The sequence below is a fragment of the Pleurodeles waltl genome, chromosome 5, assembly GCF_031143425.1.
Source record: "Pleurodeles waltl isolate 20211129_DDA chromosome 5, aPleWal1.hap1.20221129, whole genome shotgun sequence".
NCBI lineage: Eukaryota > Metazoa > Chordata > Amphibia > Caudata > Salamandridae > Pleurodeles > Pleurodeles waltl.
Window position 1 is genome coordinate 8,167,103 of NC_090444.1, and position 22,985 is coordinate 8,190,087.

General features: G+C 50.6%; 1 protein-coding gene across 1 annotated transcript in view; it reads right to left on the reverse strand.

The window, feature by feature from the left end:
- The window catches only part of LOC138295239 (zinc finger protein 850-like), a 49,644-nt gene extending 30,849 nt beyond the window's left edge, over positions 1 to 18,795 (reverse strand). Inside the window, exon 1 of the mRNA XM_069233431.1 lies at positions 18,728 to 18,795. The gene's annotated coding sequence lies outside the window, so the exon portion shown is untranslated. The remainder of the gene's footprint in view (positions 1 to 18,727) is intronic.
- Between the last annotated feature and the right edge of the window lie 4,190 nt (positions 18,796 to 22,985).

A 22,985-nucleotide genomic window follows, 5' to 3' on the forward strand; every position in this document is an offset into this window, starting at 1 on the left:
AAGAATGACTGTCACATGGGGTACGGTTTTTGCTGCAATATATACTATAACCCATGGTATACCACCACTTGCTGTTTCACCAGATGTGTTAAAACAGATCCAAAATGGAAACGGATGGCCCCTGCCCTGGACTTCGTCATGACGTTAATTGGCAATTTTGTGACAGTTTCCTTAATTATACTGGGAAATTATTAAGTGGAAGCAGCAGCATTTGTGATTTGCCAACATCTGGCACAGGTTCCACTGGTAGACCAGGAACGCGAGTTACCAAACATGATTGTGGACACCTATGCAATATAGGTCGAGATAATTTGGGTGCCAGACCAAATAATCCTCAGCTTAAAGGTAGTGTGGATAAGGACAATACCAAGGAAGAACCAGAGCCTTCTAGGAAATGCTGGGATTAATTTAAGAAGTATTCCCAACAATAAGTGCTCTCCGAATACACCAAAAATGTTTCGATGTAGATATGCACCATTCAGAATACGAAAATTATACACACCGTTTTACGATTATTCATGATTATCCTATGATTATACAGGGAGTGCAGAATTATTAGGCAAGTTGTATTTTTGAGGATTAATTTTATTATTGAACAACAACCATGTTCTCAATGAACCCAAAAAACTAATTAATATCAAAGCTGAATATTTTTGGAAGTAGTTTTTAGTTTGTTTTTAGTTTTAGTTATGTTAGGGGGATATCTGTGTGTGCAGGTGACTATTACTGTGCATAATTATTAGGCAACTTAACAAAAAAATATATATACCCATTTCAATTATTTATTATTACCAGTGAAACCAATATAACATCTCAACATTCACAAATATACATTTCTGACATTCAAAAACAAAACAAAAACAAATCAGTGACCAATATAGCCACCTTTCTTTGCAAGGACACTCAAAAGCCTGCCATCCATGGATTCTGTCAGTGTTTTGATCTGTTCACCATCAACATTGCGTGCAGCAGCAACCACAGCCTCCCAGACACTTTCAGAGAGGTGTACTGTTTTCCCTCCTTGTAAATCTCACATTTGATGATGGACCACAGGTTCTCAAGGGGGTTCAGATCAGGTGAACAAGGAGGCCATGTCATTAGATTTCCTTCTTTTATACCCTTTCTTGCCAGCCACGCTGTGGAGTACTTGGACGCGTGTGATGGAGCATTGTCCTGCATGAAAATCATGTTTTTCTTGAAGGATGCAGATTTCTTCCTGTACCACTGCTTGAAGAAGGTGTCTTCCAGGAACTGGCAGTAGGACTGGGAGTTGAGCTTGACTCCATCCTCAACCCGAAAAGGCCCCACAAGCTCATCTTTGATGATACCAGCCCAAACCAGTACTCCACCTCCACCTTGCTGGCGTCTGAGTCGGACTGAAGGTCTCTGCCCTTTACCAATCCAGCCACGGGTCCATCCATCTGGCCCATCAAGACTCACTCTCATTTCATCAGTCCATAAAACCTTAGAAAAATCAGTCTTGAGATATTTCTTGGCCCAGTCTTGACGTTTCAGCTTGTGTGTCTTGTTCAGTGGTGGTCGTCTTTCAGCCTTTCTTACCTTGGCCATGTCTCTGAGTATTGCACACCTTGTGCTTTTGGGCACTCCAGTGATGTTGCAGCTCTGAAATATGGCCAAACTGGTGGCAAGTGGCATCGTGGCAGCTGCACGCTTGACTTTTCTCAGTTCATGGGCAGTTATTTTGCGCCTTGATTTTTCCACACGCTTCTTGCGACCCTGTTGACTATTTTGAATGAAACGCTTGATTGTTCGATGATCACGCTTCAGAAGCTTTGCAATTTTAAGAGTGCTGCATCCCTCTGCAAGATATCTCACTATTTTTTACCTTTCTGAGCCTGTCAAGTCCTTCTTTTGACCCATTTTGCCAAAGGAAAGGAAGTTGCCTAATAATTATGCACACCTGATATAGGGTGTTGATGTCATTAGACCACACCCCTTCTCATTACAGAGATGCACATCACCTAATATGCTTAATTGGTAGTAGGCTTTCAAGCCTATACAGCTTGGAGTAAGACAACATGCATAAAGAGGATGATGTGGTCAAAATACTCATTTGCCTAATAATTCTGCACTCCCTGTAGAATTAAGAGGTTTCACGCTTTAAAATGGATTGGTAAACATCTAATCCTAGTGAATTAATAAATATCAATAAATAAATATCAATGCAGAATATGGATTTGGATACGCTCGACTGAAGTGGTACTGCATTCATTTTAACAGATCTGTGAAAAACAGTCACTCTTCAGAAAAGCCTCTGAAAGTAGCTGCTCACCATATTATATGTTTTGATTGTAGAAAGGCTAGAACCGTCAAATGGTGTAACTTTGATAGCCCTATAACAAATTAAAACGTATTAAAGGGTATCATTTTTTTCATAATAACACAAATGATTTGGCAGTGGTTCAAATACATATGAGTAGGCAGACCATATATCATTTACCCCGATTGATTGGAATTTTAGATCAGAATATTTGTTTAAACCTATATTAAATTATATTTTACTCTTTTATCAAATATAATCATTTGTAAAATCTGTCCATGAATACCTAACGTTGCTTGCATTTTAAACTGGGCTCTGTTGAGAAGAAATAGAAATTTTAACGAATGCCTTTATTCTCTGAAATGTACCCAGTTAAACATGACTGTGATATGATTATGGATGGATTATTTAGAAACTAATTGAATCATGATTGGTCCAGTTTTTCTTTTTTTTTATTATTGTGCTTTTATGGTCATCATGATATGAACCGAATAAAGTTTATTCTGATTATGATTTTGACAAATTAAAAACTATTAAAGGTTTTCATTTATTTCATGAATCACAAAAATGATTTGGCAAATACATAGGAGTAGGCAATGAAAATCATTTCACAACTAAAGTATTTTTACTGCAGTAGTAATAAACTGAATATTAAAAAACTAGGTAATAAGTTAATGACAGAAAATGACATAACAAGTGGCCTTTGTGTTTACTGACCAGAGTAGTCTGCATTAAGCATTAAATGTGTTATTGACTATGTGTGCCCTTATGCTTTGTTGGTAATTTTATTTATTGGAATCTTGTGCATAATGAATGAAAAGCAACATACAATCAGCACTAGTGGCTGCAATGCTCCAAAGGTGTCCTTATTATGGTAAATTAAAAACGTACATGTCCGCCATCCTCTCCTTATAGCGTAAAGTTGACATTTGCCTCTCGTAGAGCCACCCCCCAGCCCTCAAGTACTATATATTTTTTACATCTTGTATTCCTACCCTTCTCTGTTCTATCCACACACAGATTTAGTGGTGTTTGAGGGGACAGCCTCTGGCTTCATTAAGCGGGAGCGGAATACAGTTTTTGAGATGCTGAGAAGTGCCAATTTCCTCCAGTTTTCTGCAGTATCCCTCTTATCCAGGACCAACTCAATCTCTACAGGAGCTTCTCGACTCTGTACCTCTTTATCTTCTAGGATATTTAGTAGTGCCATTGTAGGACTTAGATAGCGCAAGTTGTCTCAATCTGTTCCGCACATATTTGCCATACCTTTCCAGAAAGGATGGATGATTTTCCAGAGCCAATCTCCTTCTTCTATGTGGCATCTGGGTCAGGATGGGCCAGGGCTAGGCTGCATTCACCACAGCTGTGGTGGGCTTAAACCAGTTCTATAAGGATAAGTAATGTGAGTGGTATTACACAATACTTGGTAGAAATTCCTACTTCTCTAGGCACCCTCAGCGCCAAAAAACATCTTCCAAGGGGCCCAGATCCCCCTCACACGCCTCATTCAGCTTATTGAAGGTGTCTGGGATATATACGATGGGGATCTTGTTACTGCAGATAATCTGCCTCTCAGTGGTAATTGTAACATAGTAATGTTGGCCTAATGTTAGAGCTGCATTTAGCAATAGAACTGGAACTGCTAAAGTTTCAGCCTTGGGGCTCCTCAATCGGGCGCAGCTTGGTGCCAGGGGGCACAGTGAGGACAGAACCCACGTCTTTGCATTCCCTTGGCCACTTAGGGCATCTCATCTCCGACTGACAAACCCTAACCAGGACGAAACTTGGGGGGTCATTACAATCCTGGCGGTACAAGACCCACAGCAAGACTGCAAGAAGTTAAACAAGTGCTCACAGTGCCACTGCAGACAGAAGGGAAGACCAGGCAACTCACAGCATTGCAGGGAGAATCGAAGCCTGTGCCTCACAGCACCACTGTACATAAAAGGGAAGACCAGGCTACCCACAGCACTACTGTGAGATGGGAAACCAGTGCCCCACAGAAATACTGCAGGAAAAAGGGCAGCCATTGCCCCACGGGACCAGTGCAGGTGAAAGGACAGCCAGTGCCCCACAGCACTAGAGCACTGTGCCATCAGCACTGCTGCAGGGAAGAGGGCAGACAGTGCCCCACAACACCACTGTAGGAAACATGACAGCCACTGTCCCACAGAACCACTGAATGGAGATAGACGAACGAGGCTGCCAGCATCCTCACACAATAGAGGGAGAATACATGCAAGTGGGCCCCAAAGCACTGATTACATCAATGGTCCCCACAGCAGGGCACGGACAGCAACTTTAACCCTTCACACTCAACCCACTTTGTTCAGCCTCAACAACCCCATCCAACCAGCGAACCCCAGCCCAGCCATAACCATCTGGTCCTCACTTGACGTCCAGACAACCGCTACCATCATGCCCTCCATCCACTCGGGGCCACTCACTGCCCCCTGCCCCACCATCTCTTCAACCGTGGATCAAATCAAAATCAAATCAAATCATTAACATTTATAAAGCGCGCTACTCACCCGTGCGGGTCTCAAGGCGCTAGGGGGGAAAGGGGGGGTTATCGCTGCTCGAACAGCCAAGTCTTTAGGAGTCTCCGGAAAGCGGAGTGGTCCTGGGTGGTCCTGAGGCTGGTGGGGAGGGAGTTCCAGGTCTTGGCCGCCAGGAAGGAGAAAGATCTCCCACCCGCCGTGGAGCGGCGGGTGCGAGGGACGGCAGCAAGTGCGAGGCCAGCGGAGCGGAGGGGGCGGGTGGGGACGTAGAAGCTGAGGCGTCTGTTGAGGTATTCCGGTCCCTTGTTGTGGAGGGCTTTGTGTGCGTGGGTGAGAAGACGGAAGGTGATCCTTTTGCTGACTGGGAGCCAATGCAGGTGTCTCAGGTGTGCGGAGATGTGGCTGTTGCGGGGTACGTCGAGGATGAGGCGGGCCGAGGCGTTTTGGATGCGTTGCAGGCGGTTTTGGAGTTTGGCTGTGGTCCCGGCGTAGAGGGTGTTGCCGTAGTCCAGGCGGCTCGTGACGAGGGCGTGGGTCACGGTTTTTCTGGTGTCGGCGGGGATCCAGCGGAAGATCTTACGGAGCATGCGGAGAGTGAGGAAGCAGGCGGAGGACACGGCGTTGACTTGCTTGGTCATGGTGAGAAGAGGGTCCAAGATGAAGCCGAGGTTGCGGGCGTGGTCTGCGGGGGTCGGTGCGGTGCCGAGGGCCGTGGGCCACCAGGAGTCGTCCCAGGCGGACGGGGTGTTGCCGAGGATGAGGACTTCCGTTTTTTCAGAGTTCAGCTTTAGGCGGCTGAGCCTCATCCAATCTGCGACGTCCTTCATACCCTCTTGTAGGTTGGTCTTGGCGCTGGCGGGGTCCTTGGTGAGGGAGAGTACAAGTTGGGTGTCGTCGGCGTAGGAGGTGATGATGATGTCGTGCTTGCGTACGATGTCGGCGAGGGGGCTCATGTAGACATTGAAGAGTGTCGGGCTGAGCGATGAGCCTTGAGGTACGCCGCAGATGATCTTGGTGGGTTCTGAGCGAAACGGAGGGAGGTAAACTCTTTGGGAGCGGTTAGCGAGGAAGGAGGCGATCCAGTCCAGGGCCTGGCCTTGGATCCCGGTGGAGCGTAGGCGGGTGATTAGGGTGCGGTGACAGACGGTGTCAAAGGCAGCCGAGAGGTCGAGGAGAATGAGGGCGACTGTTTCACCGTTGTCCATCAGGGTTCTGATGTCGTCTGTGACTGAGATGAGGGCGGTTTCCGTGCTGTGGTTGGTTCGGAATCCGGTTTGTGAAGGGTCGAGCAGGTTGTTGTCTTCCAGGAAGGTGGTCAGCTGTTTGTTGACGGTCTTTTCTATTACCTTGGCTGGGAAAGGTAGAAGAGAGATGGGCGGAAGTTTTTCAGGTCGCTTGGGTCAGCCGTAGGTTTCTTTAGTAGGGCGTTGACTTCAGCGTGCTTCCAGCATTCGGGGAAGGTAGCAGAAGAAAAAGAAGAGTTGATGACGGTCTGGAGGTGCGGGGCGATGATGTCGTCGGCTTTGTTAAAGATGAAGTGCGGGCAGGGGTCCGAAGGGGTGCCGGAGTGGATAGAGTTCATGATGGATTTGGTTTCTTCCGTGTTGATGTGGGTCCAGTTGTTGAGGGTGATGTCCGGGGAAGCGGGTTCAGTGGTGTATGGTTGGGTCTGGTGTCCGAAGCTGTCGTGGGGGTCGCTGATCTTGCGATGGAAGAAAGTGGCGAGGGATTCGCACAAATCCTGTGAGGGCGTGACGGCGTCACAGGATTTGACAACATATTCAGCACTGAACTCGCCAAACTCCTCAAGGCTTCCATCGTCACAGCATCCTTCTCAGATGGATGGAAGCACGCAGACATCAAACCCCTCCTAAAGAAGCCCTCAGCAGATCCCAGTGACCTCAAGAACTACCAGCCAATCTCCCTGCTCACATACCCAGCCAAAGTACTCGAGAAGGCCAACAACTGACAGCTCACCAACTTCCTAGAACAAAACCACCTACTTGACGCATCACAATCAGATTTCTGGGCTAACCTTAGCACAGAGACTGCGCTCATTGTAGCAACAGATGCCATTAGAATCCTCCTCAACCAATGAGAAACAGTGGCTTTGATTCTCCTCGACCAGTCTGCAGCATTTGACACCGTTGCGCACCACATACTCATCAAAAGACTTCACAACATCGGCATTCAACAACACGACTTTCGCTCCCAATAACATCATAAGCGGCATGCCCCAAAGATCATTGCTCAGCCCTACGCTTTTCAACATCTACATGACCCCTCCCCCCCCGCGGACACCGTCAGATCCCACGGACTCAACATCATCTGCTATGCTGATGACTTTCAGCTCATCCTTTTGCTCACCAAAGACCCCTCTAACACCAAAACCGACTTCCGCAATGCCATGACTAACGTAGCCAACTGGATGAATGACAGCTGCTTTAAACTGAATTCTGACAAAACTGAGGTACTGATCTTTTGAAAAAATACCTCCACTTGGGACCACAGCTGGTGACCTGAAGAACTCGAACCCACTCCCACACCAACTGACCACGCTCGCAACCTCAGCATAATCTTGGACAGCCAACTGACCATGAAACAACAAGTCAACGCGGTTGCCTTCTCTTGTTTCCACATCCTCTGCATGCTATGCAAGATCTTCAGATGGATCCCAGTAAACATCTGAAAGGTTGGTGCACACGCCCTCGTCACCAGCCACCTTGACTATGGCAATGCTCTCTACACTAGTATCTCCTCCCAGCTCCTCAGAAAACTCCAGACAATACAGAACACGGCAGCCAGACTCATCTTGGACCTCCCCAAATGTACCCACATCACTCTTCACCTTAGGAAACTCCACTAGCTCCCTGACCAGAAAAGATGCCAGTTCAAGACGCTCAAACTAGGACTGTCCTACATCAACCACAGGCTGAACTTCCATCTTCCCTCAAGACACCTGCGCTCTACTTTATTTACCCTCGTCCCCTGGATCCACTGAACCCACAGCCGGGGACCCGCACATGTCCCCTGCATCCACTGGACCCAGAGCAGGGACCACGCACTTTCCTACAAAGTCTGGAATAACCTCCGAACTGCACCTTCCTTGGCAAACTTCAGAAAGTGACTCAAGACCTGGTTTTTCGACTCAGACGCAGCAACCTCAGTGCCCAGATACACCTATGGGTGATAGTGTTGTGCTTTACAAAAGACTGATTGATTGAGGAAGGCTAGTCAGGAACTAGCATGCACTGCATGGGGTACAGGCAGTAACCCACCACCCCTGCCAGCACAGCAATGGAGAGAAAGAGTAGCGACTGTGCACCCACAGTACTTAGGCCTAAAATGGCACCACAGCAAAAACTATAACTGCCCAGGACCAGAGAATTTTTAAGGTATGGGCGAAGTGGGCTTGGTCCCAGGGCCCACTCTATTCAAGGGACTCCCTTATTAGTTTTTCAGGACAGTCCAACAGTGTCTAGAGTTATAAAATATCGGACTTGTATGCTTGCTTCTTTTTTTAGCTAGCCTAGGCATTCTGGCCATCATGACCCTTGACAAAGAGAGAGTTAAAGAAAATATCTATTTTGTATTTAGCAGGCATACTAGCCTCTTACAGTGCACAGTCCAAACCCAGCTATACAGGGGCTTGTCTTTGTTCAGCATGTGTTACTTACTGTGCAGTAAAGATTGCCATGGTGTGGTCCCGCAGTGACTGCATTGTCCTTGTGGAGATGCTGACAGGTGGTGGAATCACAGCCTAATGCCTATTGAGTCCTAATACCTGTCGCTTTCAGCACAAGCCATGCAGTGAATAAAAGTACTTATCAGTACCATATGCCCACATGGTTCTGACAGTCTAACTACGGTGTAACGTCACAGATTGTGGATAGAAGACCTGGTTGGGCCACTAGTCTTTCTCCTTTTCTGACATGCAGTCCATGTGCCATGCAGGACTTGAAAAATCACAGGTCTAGTAACTTGAATAATTTACTCAACCTAACAGTAATGCACTTGACCCGTAAAATAATATCAAATCATGTGAGCCTAAGCAAATATTTGATGGAGCCGCCTTAATTGTCACATACGAGAGCACCTTCAAATATGCAAGTTGTGAGTGAACACCTGTTTTTTGTCAGCTTACCAGAACAGGTGAGTTGACCTTAAAAATAGCTTCTCCTGATGAAATATGACTCTTCATAGCAAGCCATCAAGTGGATGTCTTGAGGTCTGCAGTGCATACTGGTATTAAATGCTCCCTTCATCACTGCACCAACCGTATGGAGCCACTGTGGAGCCGATGAGATAACAGCCCAGTGCTGTCTGGTAAGAGTCCCTATTCCTCACACAGCAGGGACAGGAGTGCACAGAACAAAAAAAGCACCCTTCATAGGCGCAGGTCCACAAGGTGAAACACCAAGCGGGCTTGTTCAAGCTGGTCTTGCTGTTTCTGTTAGTGGCAAGTCATAGAGACACAGTTAGCTTCAGGGTGGGGCTTAGCTGTAGAATGGCCGCAGGCCGAGGAAGAGGGTTGGTCAATGGCACCACCAAAGTCGCTGAGGGAATGACGAGTTCAAAATGGATACAATTTTTTTTTTTAAACCATCTATTCTGAGTGGGGGGGCTGAATTAGGTTCGGTCTGGGACTCTCAAAATCCTCAAGAAGCCCCTGCGCAGGACTCCACTGCAGTGAGAGAAGGCGGGACTTCCACAACAGATCAGTGGAGCAGACAAACAAAGGTGCTCGAAGCACTGAGGGCAAGAGTGAGCCCCACAGCAGTCTCAGCCACTAGCCCACGCCCCCGAACACCCACAGTCTCCATCCCTCCCCAAAACATTGCAGGGGAGAGGGCAACTACGGTCCACAAAACAGTGGGGGCAAGAATGGGCCACACAATACAGATGAACCCTTGCATAGGATGGCCAACGGGCGGCTATGAGTCATGCAGCACACTTTGAGACTTCAATCTAGATTACCCCACTGTAAATCAGTCATCTTTGAGACTTCACTCTAGATTACCCTACTGTAAATCAGTCATCTTTGAGACTTCAATCTAGATTACCCCACTGTAAATCAGTCATCTTTGAGACTTCAATCTAGATTACCCTACTGTAAATCAGTCATCTTTAGATTTCAATCTAGATTACTTTACTGTAAATCACTCATCTTTGAGACTTCAGTCTAGATTACCCCACTGTAAATCAGTCATCTATAGACATAACTCTGCTGGAGATTAAGCACGTCGGGTGTGATCGCTACGCACGCTCCATTCACCTCTTCCTGGAGTGAGTCCTGACAGTTCGCTATTGCAACCTCGGAGAGACAATTTAGAAAAACCGAGAACTCCAGTGTCCAAACGGAATTTAAAAAAAGTCTTAAGCTTTGAAACAGCAATAATAAATATCAGTATGTACCACCGATTCTGTCCAGTAACCACTTGCTGCCACGGGATCTGGTCCAGTGGGTAAGTGTTAGCCTGGGGCAAGGGATACTCGACAGGTAAACTCAGTTTTCCCACTTCATAGACATTTTCTGGAAACAAACACTGCCTTCTAAAGCTGACCGGGAGCATACCACTGATATTCCCCATGTAAGGGCGGCACTTTAGCCTTACCGTCAGAACCACTGCACTCTAATTGTGCGCTGGAAACCAGGATGCACAGTTTGAATCTCGGCTTCCCATCTGGACAAACTGTGTGCTCTTGGATAATCAATGTTTGAATGTATTCCCTTTTTGTCAAAGTAAGGTGCATTTAGAGTCAAAGTAAAATCTTATATCGAGCATGTGATAAACAATGAACTCGATGGTACCTGGGGGAATGCAGAAGTGCCTCGTCTTGAGGTACATTCACCAAAACGCTATATGATGGTACACGTAGAGCCTTGGCAGTAAGTAGCAGTATGGAGAAGTCTTGGATCTACTCTTTTGAAATTAAATTGTATTTCTAGAGTGGTTGAAGCGCTTTGATTTAAACTGTGTGATCCTGGGCAACTCAACCACTTCCTGAGCCTCTGTTCACAGATCTAACAGTACAGCAGCACTTTGGAACAGGCTTCACAGAAGCAATAAAAACATAAAGGACATAGAGTCATGGCAGGTCCCCAGCTCAGTATTCATTCACACATTCAGGGCTGTTTAGTGGCAGGAGGCTGGACTTCCAACTGTCTGTAGCTAAAGACACTCCTGAAGCTGCACTGTGCCTGACCCTCCTGAAGCTGCACTGTGCCTGACCCTCCTGAAGCTGCATTGTGCATGACACTCCTGAAGCTGCACTGTGCCTGACACTCCTGAAGCTGCACTGTGCATGACACTCCTGAAGCTGCACTGTGCATGACACTCCTCAAGCTGCATTGTGCCTGACACTCCTGAGCTGCACTGTGCCTGACCCTCCTGAAGCTGCACTGTGCCTGACCCTCCTGAAGCTGCACTGTGCATGACACTCCTCAAGCTGCATTGTGCCTGACACTCCTGAGCTGCACTGTGCCTGACCCTCCTGAGCTGCACTGTGCCTGACCCTCCTGAGCTGCACTGTGCATGACACTCCTGAAGCTGCACTGTGCCTGACACTCCTGAGCTGCACTGTGCCTGACACTCCTGAAGCTGCACTGTGCCTGACCCTCCTGAGCTGCACTGTGCCTGACCCTCCTGAGCTGCACTGTGCATGACACTCCTGAAGCTGCACTGTGCCTGACCCTCCTGAAGCTGCACTGTGCATGACACTCCTGAAGCTGCACTGTGCCTGACACTCCTGAAGCTGCACTGTGCATGACACTCCTCAAGCTGCATTGTGCCTGACACTCCTGAGCTGCACTGTGCCTGACCCTCCTGAGCTGCACTGTGCCTGACCCTCCTGAGGTGCAGCTGCAGCCTTCCAGCCACCAACAGAGGAAACCCTTTTGAAGCTGCTAAAGTGATGTAAAGTTGAGAGGAATGCGTTTGAGAGGATTAAACGTGGCTGGAAACCAAAATGTGGGAGAAGGGACGTCAGGTGACAGGAGCCAGGACTGCAGGACAAGCCTGCAAAATGCAGGGGGTGGGGCGCCCTATCTCAGCATCAACACAAACACTGAGCACGCCCTCCAAGACCCATGCACAGCTTTACCTCTGCAACACTCACCCCCGCCTACTCCCCAGACCATCCCCTGAGCCCCCCACCCTCCAGGACCCCATACATAGCTTCACCTCTGCACCACCCCGCCTGCTCCCGTCACCCCCTCCCCACCCTCCAGGACCCATGCACAGCTTCACCTCTGCACCACCCCGCCTGCTCCCGTCACCCCCTCCCCACCCTCCAGGACCCATGCACAGCTTCACCTCTGCACCACCCCGCCTGCTCCCGTCACCCCCACCCCACCCTCCAGGACCCCATACATAGCTTCACCTCTGCACCACCCCGCCTGCTCCCGTCACCCCCTCCCCACCCTCCAGGACCCATGCACAGCTTCACCTCTGCACCACCCCGCCTGCTCCCGTCACCCCCACCCCACCCTCCAGGACCCCATACATAGCTTCACCTCTGCACCACCCTGCCTGCTCCCGTCACCCCCTCCCCACCCTCCAGGACCCATGCACAGCTTCACCTCTGCACCACCCCGCCTGCTCCCGTCACCCCCACCCCACCCTCCAGGACCCCATACAGAGCTTCACCTCTGCACCACCCCGCCTGCTCCCGTCACCCCCACCCCACCCTCCAGGACCCCATATACTGCTTCACCTCTGCACCACCCCCGCCTGCTCCCGTCACCGCCACCCCACCCTCCAGGACCACATACACAGCTTCACCTCTGCACCACCCCGCCTGCTCCTGTCACCCCCACCTCACCCTCCAGGATCCCATGCACAGCTTCACCTCTGCACCACCCCCGCCTGCTCCCCTACCCTTCTCCCCCCCTCCAGGACCCCATATACAGCTTCACCCCTGCACCACCCCCGCATGCTCCCGTCACCCCCTCCCCCCCCAGGACCCCATACACAGCTTCACCTCTGCACCACCCCGCCTGCTCCCGTCACCCCACCTCACTCTCCAGGACCCCATACACAGCTTCACCTCTGCACCACCTCGCCTGCTCCCGTCATCCCCACCCCACCCTCCAGGACCCCATATACAGCTTCACCTCTACACCACCCCGCATGCTCCCGTCAACCCCACCCCACTCTCCAGGACCACATACATAGCTTCACCTCTGCACCACCCTGCCTGCTCCCGTCACACCCACCTCACTCTCCAGGACCCCATGCACAGCTTCACCTCTGCACCACCCCGCCTGCTCCCGTCATCCCCACCCCACCCTCCAGGACCGCATACACAGCTTCACCTCTGCACCACCCCGCCTGCTCCCCTACCCCCTTCCCCCCTCCAGGACCCCATACACAGCTTCACCTCTGTACCACCCCACCTGCTCCCGTCACCCCCACCCTCCAGGACCGCATACACAGCTTCACCTCTGCACCACCCCGCCTGCTCCCGTCACCCCCACCCCACCCTCCAGGACCGCATACACAGCTTCACCTCTGCACCACCCCGCCTGCTCCCGTCACCCCCACCCCACCCTCCAGGACCCCATACAGAGCTTCACCTCTGCACCACCCCCGCCTGCTCCTGTCACCCCCACCCCACCCTCCAGGACCCCATACACAGCTTTACCTCTGCACCACCCCCACCCGCTCCCGTCACCCCCTCCTCACCCTCCAGGACCCCATAAACAGCTTCACCTCTGCTCCACTCCCCCACCCTGCTCCCTCCCCCTCTAGCTGTAATTAATTTTGAGAAGCAGTAAATAGTCAATGATTTGCTACAAAACAGGTGTAATTCAGAGCTCATCAGTTTGCATGAAACAGAAGGATAAGGCCTGCACTTACTCCTGTACTCACTCACTCCTGCAATCAGTCCTGCACTGAGATCACCTGCTCCTCAGTGTCTGCAGCTGGTCTGGTGTGTGCTGTCAACCAATCATAAGGCGCTTGAGGGATCGTGCAGTGTAATGAAACGTGGACTCAGGTCTGTATAGAAGAATCGCTGTTTATTCTTGAACACTCATATCATCCCTAACTTTCCCACTTTCCCCACATCGCATTTATAACCTTCTTGTCATCACCAAGGACGTGCTCACTAGGGCGTGATCTTGTGGGGCAAATGCTTGTAACCCCCCTTGCTTGACGTGGAGGAGTGGGCTAGCCTACTCCTACGTCAACACTACATTCCTCCCCAATAGGGGAAATGAAACAACGAGAGAGAGAAACATGAAAACCTAACAAACTGTAAGAAAAACACAGTTGTGATCAAACAGGCATCGGAAATGACTGTAGTGCCGGTGCGCCCTATGAATGTCGGGGTCAGCCAAGCACAAAGTCTGAGTACTGCCGGGAAGGGTTGGGTTTGTACCTCAGGTGGTACTGCTCGCTCCTGGACCTCATGGACGTCGGCACCTGGCTTGGCCCCATGGCTGAGTCCCCAGTCTGCGTTGGTGAAGGTGGAGACACTGACCCCTGATGGCTTATTGCAGTTCCTCCGCAGGAGGAGCCATCTTGGTCATCCATGCTCCCGGGGACAGCTGGAATCGCCTCTTGGCCGTTCCGGGCATCAGTCGTGACGACATCACCATCAGTACTGTTCGGGGGTTTGGTGTGGGGAAGATGTTTGAACTGGGCAACGTTACGGGTTACAGTCTCAAACCCGCGGTTCGCTATCAACATTGTGCCCTTCACCGCGGTCACTGTCCATGGTTGCACCTAAAAAAGGCAACCAAAATTTACCCCCAGGGTGGCGGTCTTTCACCAGGACGGCATCTCCCACCTGGGTGTGGAATGCTAGGGCCCTCCGCCTCCAGGAGGCATAGGTGCGAGTTTTCCTATCTTAGACTGACTTTGGGACGGCGGCTGTACCGCCCATGATGGATGGTGTGGGACAGTGTTGGTCACTACTCTTCCAAAGCAAAGCTGGCTTGGGGTCACACTGGTAGTAGCATGTGGGGTGACTCGGTACTCTCGGAGGAAAGCGTAGATGGCACTTTCGATGTTTCTGGACTCTGCTGTGGCAATGCGAATCACTTTGTTCAGCGTTTTAACAAAACGTTCTACCTCCCTGTTTACCTGTGGCCACCGGTGTGTATTCCGGCGATGTTTCGTGTTGGTGGAGGTCAGAAAGTCTGCCCATTCACGACTGTTGAACAGGGGCCCATTGTCTGTGCGGACTTCTCCAAATAGATCATGGATAGCCATAAGTTTCTCTATTTTCGGGATGACCGTGGATGCCGACGTAGATTGCACCAGCTCTACCTCCGGGTACCACGAGTAGTCATCTACTACCATTACCATGTACGAGCTGTCAGGCAGGCTCCCGAAGTTGGCGCTGACCCTTTTCCATTGGGCTGAGGGGCCATTGTAGGAAAGTACCATCTTGCCTGGCATGTTACCCCCATATTTCACTGTATATATGTTGTTTTAGTTGTATGTGTCACTGGGACCCTGCCAGCCAGGGCCCCAGTGCTCATAAGTGTGCCCTGTATGTGTTACCTGTGTTATGACTAACTGTCTCACTGAGGCTCTGTTATCCAGAACCTTAGTGGTTATGCTCTCTCATTTTCTTTCCAAATTGTCACTAACAGGCTAGTGACCAATTTCACCAATTTACATTGGCATACTGGAACACCCTTATAATTCCCTAGTATATGGTACTGAGGTACCCAGGGTATTGGGGTTCCAGGAGATCCCTATGGGCTGCAGCATTTCTTGTGCCACCCATAGGGAGATCTGACAATTCTTACACAGGCCTGCCAGTGCAGCCTGAGTGAAATAACGTCCACGTTATTTCACAGCCATTTACCACGGCACTTAAGTAACTTATAAGTCACCTATATGTCTAACCTTTACCTGGTAAAGGTTGGGTGCTAAGTTACTTAGTGTGTGGGCACCCTGGCACTAGCCAAGGTGCTCCCACATTGTTCGGGCAAATTACCCGGACTTTGTGAGTGCGGGGACACCATTACACGCGTGCACTATACATATGTCACGACATATGTATAGCGTCACAATGGTAACTCCGAACATGGCCATGTAACATGTCTAAGATCATGGAATTGTCACCCCAATGCCAGACAATTCCATGATCCCCAGAGTCTCTAGCTCAGACCCGGGTACTGCCAAACTACCTTTCCCGGGGTTTCACTGCAGCTGCTGCTGCTGCCAACCCCTCAGACAGGTTTCTGCCCTCCTGGGGTTCAGCCAGGCTTGGCCCAGGAAGGCAGAACAAAGGACTTCCTCAGAGAGAGGGTGTTACACCCTCTCCCTTTGGAAAAAGGTGTTAGGGCTGGGGAGGAGTAGCCTCCCCCAGCCTCTGGAAATGCTTTCATGGGCACAGATGGTGCCCATTTCTGCATAAGCCAGTCTGCACCGGTTCAGGGATCCCCCAGCCCTGCTCTGGCGCGAAACTGGACAAATTAAAGGGGAGTGACAACTCCCCTGACCTGCACCTCCCCTGCGAGGTGCCCAGAGCTCCTCCAGTGTGCTCCAGCCCTCTGCCATCTTGGAAACAGAGGTGCTGCTGGCACACTGGACTGCTCTGAGTGGCCAGTGCCACCAGGTGACGTCAGAGACTCCTGCTGATAGGCTCCTTCAGGTGTTAGTAGCCTATCCTCTCTGCTAAGTAGCCAAACCTCCTTTTCTGGCTATTTAGGGTCTCTGCTTTGGGGAATTCCTTAGATAACGAATGCAAGAGCTCATCAGAGTTCCTCTGCATCTCCCTCTTCACCTTCTGCCAAGGAATCGACTGCTGACCGCGCTGAAAGCCTGCAACACTGCAACAAAGTAGCAAAGACGACTACTGCAACTCTGTAACGCTGATCCTGCCGCCTTCTCGACTGCTTTCCTGGTGGTGCATGCTGTGGGGGTAGTCTGCCTCCTCTCTGCACCAGAAGCTCCGAAGAAATCTCCCGTCCGGAGGTGCCTCTCCCTCTTCTCATTTTGCTTATCACTTATCGTTTTCCCCTTCCCTCGCTATTCCTTCACCCACAGCAGAACCCTGTCCCAACCACGTCTCCCTGCTCCACGTCTGCTTTCTCACAGAGCAGGGACTGGAGTGCAAAGAACAAAAAAAAAGCATTTGCAATGCAACGGATCTCGCATTTCTCCGAGTTAGAGCTCTTAGCAGTTATAAACTCCCAATCAGACTTTTCTTGCCTCATTAAATGGAAAAAAGTAGCGCAATCGCGCTGCTACAGTTCACTCGTAGTGAAACTTATCGGCAAAAGTGCAATTATCTACGTAACCGGCAAAAGTGCAATGAACTATGTAACAGGGTTGATGTCATGCAAAGCGCTCGACTTCTGCCAAGCAAGATCGTGCGGCGAAAAAAGAGAAAAAGTAGTCCACGAACCGGACGGAAAATAGCGAGCCTTGTATGTTTTCTCCACTTGGTCGCTGCGCTCGAGGAGGGCTAACCACCGTAAAAAGGCATGACGTATGCATGCCTTCCACTAATGAAAGCAAGCAGATTTTAAAAGGCAAGCCCACGAACCAATGAAAGACACTGACATGACATGGGCGGGGCTCCGAGCCCTTTTCTAACTACTACAGCGTCTCGCAAGCGATACGCATGCGCAAGAGCATGCAACGCAGGCTCGACCCTAAAAAGCACCCTTCATAGGCACAGGTCCACAAGGTGAAACCCCAATCCACTGCACCACATACAGCGGGCTTGTTCAGGCTGCTGGTCTTGCTGTTTCTGTTAGTGGCAAGTCACAGAGACACAGTTAGCTTCAGGGTGGGGTTTAGCTGTAGAATGGCCGCAGGCCGAGGAAGAGGGTTGGTCAATGGCCCCACCAAAGTCACTGAGGGAATGACGAGTTCAAAATGGATACAATTTTTTTTTTTAAACCATCTATTCTGAGTGGGGGGGCTGAATTAGGTTCGGTCTGGGACTCTCAAAATCCTCAAGAAGCCCCTGCGCAGGACTCCACTGCAGTGAGAGAAGGCAGAGCTTCCACAACAGATCAGTGAAGCAAACAAAGGTGCTCGAAGCACTGAGGGCAAGAGTGAGCCCCACAGCAGTCTCAGCCACCAGCCCACGCCCCCGAACACCCAAAGTCTCCATCCCTCCCCATAACATGCAGGGGAGAGGGCAGCTAGGGTCCACAAAACACCGGGGGCAAGAATGGGCCACACAATACAGATGAACCCTTGCATAGGATGGGCAACTTACCATCCTCACTTTGCACAACACTTTGGGAGTCTGGAGACATTGAGCGTGCCTTGACACTTCATGTGCTCAGACATCTCCCGGTGTTCGTTGGGTAGCGGGCGGCTGTCAGTCATGCAGCACACTGAGATTTCAATCTAGATTACCCCACTGTAAATCAGTCATCTTTGAGACTTCACTCTAGATTACCCCACTGTAAATCAGTCATCTATAGACATAACTCTGCTGGAGATTAAGCACGTCGGGTGTGATCACTACGCACACTCCATTCACCACTTCCTGGAGTGAGTCCTGACAGTTCGCTATTGCAACCTCGGAGAGACAATTTAGAAAAACCGAGAACTCCAGTGTCCAAACGGAATTTTAAAAAAGTCTTAAGCTTTTATAACTCTGCCTGCTCCCTCGTAGCCTCCGAGGACCCCACAGGCAGCTTTACCTCTGCACCCCCCTGCTCCCCAGATCTCCTCCTGCCCCCCAAAACCCCAGGACCCCATGCACAGCTTCACCTCTGCACCGCCCCCCACTGCTCCCCAATCACCCCCACCCGCCTCTACAGGACCCCATGCACAGCTTCACCTCTGCACCGCCCCCCACTGCTCCCCAATCACCCCCACCCGCCCTCCAGGACCCCATGCACAGCTTCACCTCTGCACCGCCCCCTTGCAACAAATAACCAATGATTCGCCACAAAACAGGTGTAATTCAGGGCTGATCGGGGAGCGTGAAACAGAGTGATAAAACATGTACTCACTCCTGCACTGAGATCCCCTGCTCTTCAGTGTCTGCAGCAGAGCCCGGTGTGCGCTCTCAACCAATCATAAAGCGCTCACTCTGCGCATGCGCGGATCTCGGCTCACTACCCAATCACTCACTCTACGCATGTGCAGCTCTCGAGTCACACGCGTCTCCTATGCAGTGGAGACCGAGTCTCGGCGCATGCGCAGATCTCCACTTCCGGTCTCGACACATTATAAACCGAATCCTGACGCATGCGTAGATACACACTTGGGTAGACTATGTAGTGCTGTGTTGCGCCGACTCCGCCTCAACAACAGCCCCTCAACCCCCCGGCACAGTCCGAGCAGGAGAGCCTCAAACAAAATACCTGCTGGAAAAGGCTGGGTTCGGGAGGAGCTGTCGCACAAATACCCGAGAGTTCCGGCATTTCGCCTCTGTTAGGGCCATATTTATACTCTGGTTGCGCCGAATTTGCATCGTTTTTTTCGACGCAAATTCGACGCAGAACTAACGCCAACTAACGCCATATTTATACTCTGGCGTTAGACGCTTCGGGCGCCAAAGTGCCCGGAGTGTGCGTCATTTTTTAGCATGAACCCCTTCCTTGCGTTAATGATATGCAAGGGAGGAGTTCCCGTCTTAAAAAATGACTCCCAGGCCTTTACGTGGTATTTATACTCCCGGGCAAAAGAGACGCCCGGGAGTGGGCGTGGCCAAAAACGGCGCATTTGCGCCGCTTTTTAACGCCTGGGTCAGGGATGGCGTTAAGGGACAAGTGGGCTCAAAATGAGCCCAGAGTGCCCTCCCCTGCCCCCAGGGACCCCCCCTGCCACCCTTGCCCACCCCAGGAGGACACCCAAGGACGGAGGGACCCATCCCATGGACATTAAGGTAAGTTCAGGTAAGTATTTTTTTTTTTTTTTTTTGTGGCATAGGGGGGCCTGATTTGTGCCCCCCTACATGCCACTATGCCCAATGACCATGCCCAGGGGACATAAGTCCCCTGGGCATGGCCATTGGGCAAGGGGGCATGACTCCTATCTTTACAATGATAGGAGTCATGTTGATGGGGGATGGGCGTCGACAAAAAATGGCGCAAGTCGGGTTACGACGATTTTTTCGACGCAACCTGACTTGCCCCATTTTAAGACGCCCATACGCCATTTTCCCCCTACGCCGGCGCTGTCTGGTGTACGTGGTTTTTTTCCACGCACACCAGGCAGCGCCGGTCTGCTAGCGCCGGCTAACGCCATTCAATAAATACGGCGCCCGCATGGCGCTTCAGAATGGCGTTAGCCGGCGCTAATTTTTTTGACGCAAAACTGCGTTAGCGCAGTTTTGCGTCAAAAAGTATAAATACGGCCCTTAGTGCGGCCCGCAGGGAACACTGAAAACACAACGAGGATGGCTGTTTGGGAATTATGTCTCAAGCCACCCACCCCGAGGCCAACAAGCCTCTTCCCGTAACTCAAGCCCCAGTGAGCCTCGGACCGTGCTCAGTGCCAGGACCCCTGGAGCTGTAGCCTGGCACCAGTACCCAAGGCCCTCAACTCCAGCTGCAGCATTGCCTCTCCCCGATGCACCAAAGGCCCATTCTCCTGCCAATACTGCCACTTCTCCTGTGAATTAGGAACCACTGTAATCTCCACCCAGTGAACACCCACCCACGCACCACAACTCCACTGCGCACTACTAAACATCTGATCCCTCTGCAAGCACGCCATAGAAATCTGGGACACCATCACCGACCTCGCACCTGACACAATGTTCATCACCAAAACATGGCTCACTCCCACATCGGCACCAGACATCGTCACCGCAACACCCCCTAGCTACAAGATGATCTACTGTGACTGCTCCAACAGGCACGGTGGAGTCAATGCCATCATCCACAAGAACTCCCTCCACTGCTCCGCCTCGGACGACAACAACCAGAACATAGAACACCTCAACTTCCAGATCGAAGCTGACGCCAAAACCACCATCAGAGGAACCCTCGCCTGATGACCTCTGGGCCCATGCCACAGCTTCTGCAGCTCCATCCCGGACTTCATTTCCCTACTTGCTATCGATTCCAACCACTACATCTTCCACTTCTCCCACACCACTGAGGTAGTAACAGACTGACCACTACATCATCCACTTCACCATCGAGGGATGGCTTGAAACCTCGACAATACCCACGACCCTTGGCTGCCGCAATTGGAGCTAAGTCAAGGAAACCCTGGATCGCTGCCCTCAAAGAAGTGAGACCCATCCCCGCAGACATCCTTGAACATTGCGTTCAAAACTTCTCCAACTAGATCTCCTCAGCTGCCAACACCATTGCCCCCCTGAAGTATACCACTAACAGGAAACCTTCCAAGCAAGCCAAATGGTTCACCCCAGAACTTCTAAGCCTCAAACGCCACTGCAGGAAACTAGTGACACTGGCACAGCAACAAGACACCCACCAACCTTGGCTCTTTCAGATCCGCCCTCTGTAGTTACCACCACTAAATCAGGGAGACCAAGAAAGAAGCTTTCAGCACCCGCATCGAAACTAACACCAACTTCGTCAAAGAACTCTTCAGCATTGTCAGAGAATTCTCCTACCCATCCGCCACAGAGAACACAACTCACCCTTCCCAAGCCCTCTGTGACACTCTCGGACTACTTTTACTGCAAAATCGCTGACACCGACAGCAACTTCAACCCCCAGCCCACTGACCTCGACCACCCCTGCACCCAAACAAACTCCTCCCTTCCCTCCAGATCACCAAATGGAAACAGCTCTCCACCGTAGATACAATTGCCATCATGACTTCCATCCACTCCGGATCCCCTGCTGACCCCTGCCCACACTGCTACAACCTAGGAAAAGAAGTAATCAGAGCCTCCCTCACAGGAATCCTCAACACCTCCATCTCCTCAGCCACCGTCCACAACGCCTGGAAGCACACTGTGGTCAAGCCCCACCGAAGAAGCCATCAGCTGGCCCTAACAAGCTCAAAAACTACAGCCCTATCTCGCTCCTCCCTTTCCCCACCAGTCTTCAAAAAGGCATTCAACCGCCAGCTCAAGGACTTCCTCGAAGACAACAGCTTGCTCGACCCATCCAATCTGGCTTCTGGCCCAACCACAGTACTGAGACCGCCTTGATCGCAGCAACCAACGACATCCGACACCTCCTTGACCGAGAAGGAACAGTGGCCCTCATTCTCCTCGACCTATCGGCAGCCTTTGACATTGTCTCCCACCACACTCTCATCACCAGACTCCACAGGATTGGTATCCAAGACAACACACTCAACTGGATCTCCTCCTTCCTCCCTGGCCGAACACAGAGAATCCTCCTCCCACCCTTTGTCTCCGCACCCAAAGACATCATCTGCGGATTTCCCCGGAGGTCCTTTCTCAACCCCACCCTATCCAACACCTACATGACTCCCTCACTGACAACACCTTCACCACACAAATTAACTTCCAAAACACAGTGACTGAAATTGCCACATGCTTAGGACTAACTGCCTCAAACTAAATTCTAACAAAATGGAGATCCTCATATTTGGGAACAAGACCTCCTGGGATGACACGTGGTGGCCCGCCAACCTTGCCCCCCTCCCATCCCGACCAACAACGGATGCAACCTTGGCATTATCTTGGACACGTAATTCACCATGAAGCAACAGATCAATGCCGTCTCCTCTTCCTGCTTCCTCATCCTCTGCATGCTCCGCAAGATCTTCTGATGAATCCCCATCGCTATCAGGAAGACAGTGTAGGAGGCTGGCCTGGTTTGTAGTGGTTACCAAGGGGTACTTACACTCTGCACCAGGTCCAGGTATCCCTTATTAGTGTAGAATAGGTGTCTAGCAGCTTAGGCTGATAGAAAAGGGTAGCTTAGCAGAGCAGCTTAGGCTGAACTAGGAGACATACAAAGCTCCTACTATACCACTGGTGTCATATGCACAATATCATAAGAAAACACAATACACAGATATACTAAAAATAAAGGTACTTTATTTTTATGACAATATGCCAAAAGTATCTCAGTGAGTACCCTCAGTATGAGGATAGCAAATATACACAAGATATATGTACACAATACCAAAAATATGCAATAATAGCAATAGAAAGCAATGCAAGCAATGTACAGTCACAATAGATTGCAATGAGGGCACATAGGGATAGGGGCAACACAAACCATATACTCTAGAAGTGGAATGCAAACCACAAATGGACCGCAAACCTATGTGACCTTGTAGAGGGTCGCTGGGACTGTAAGAAAA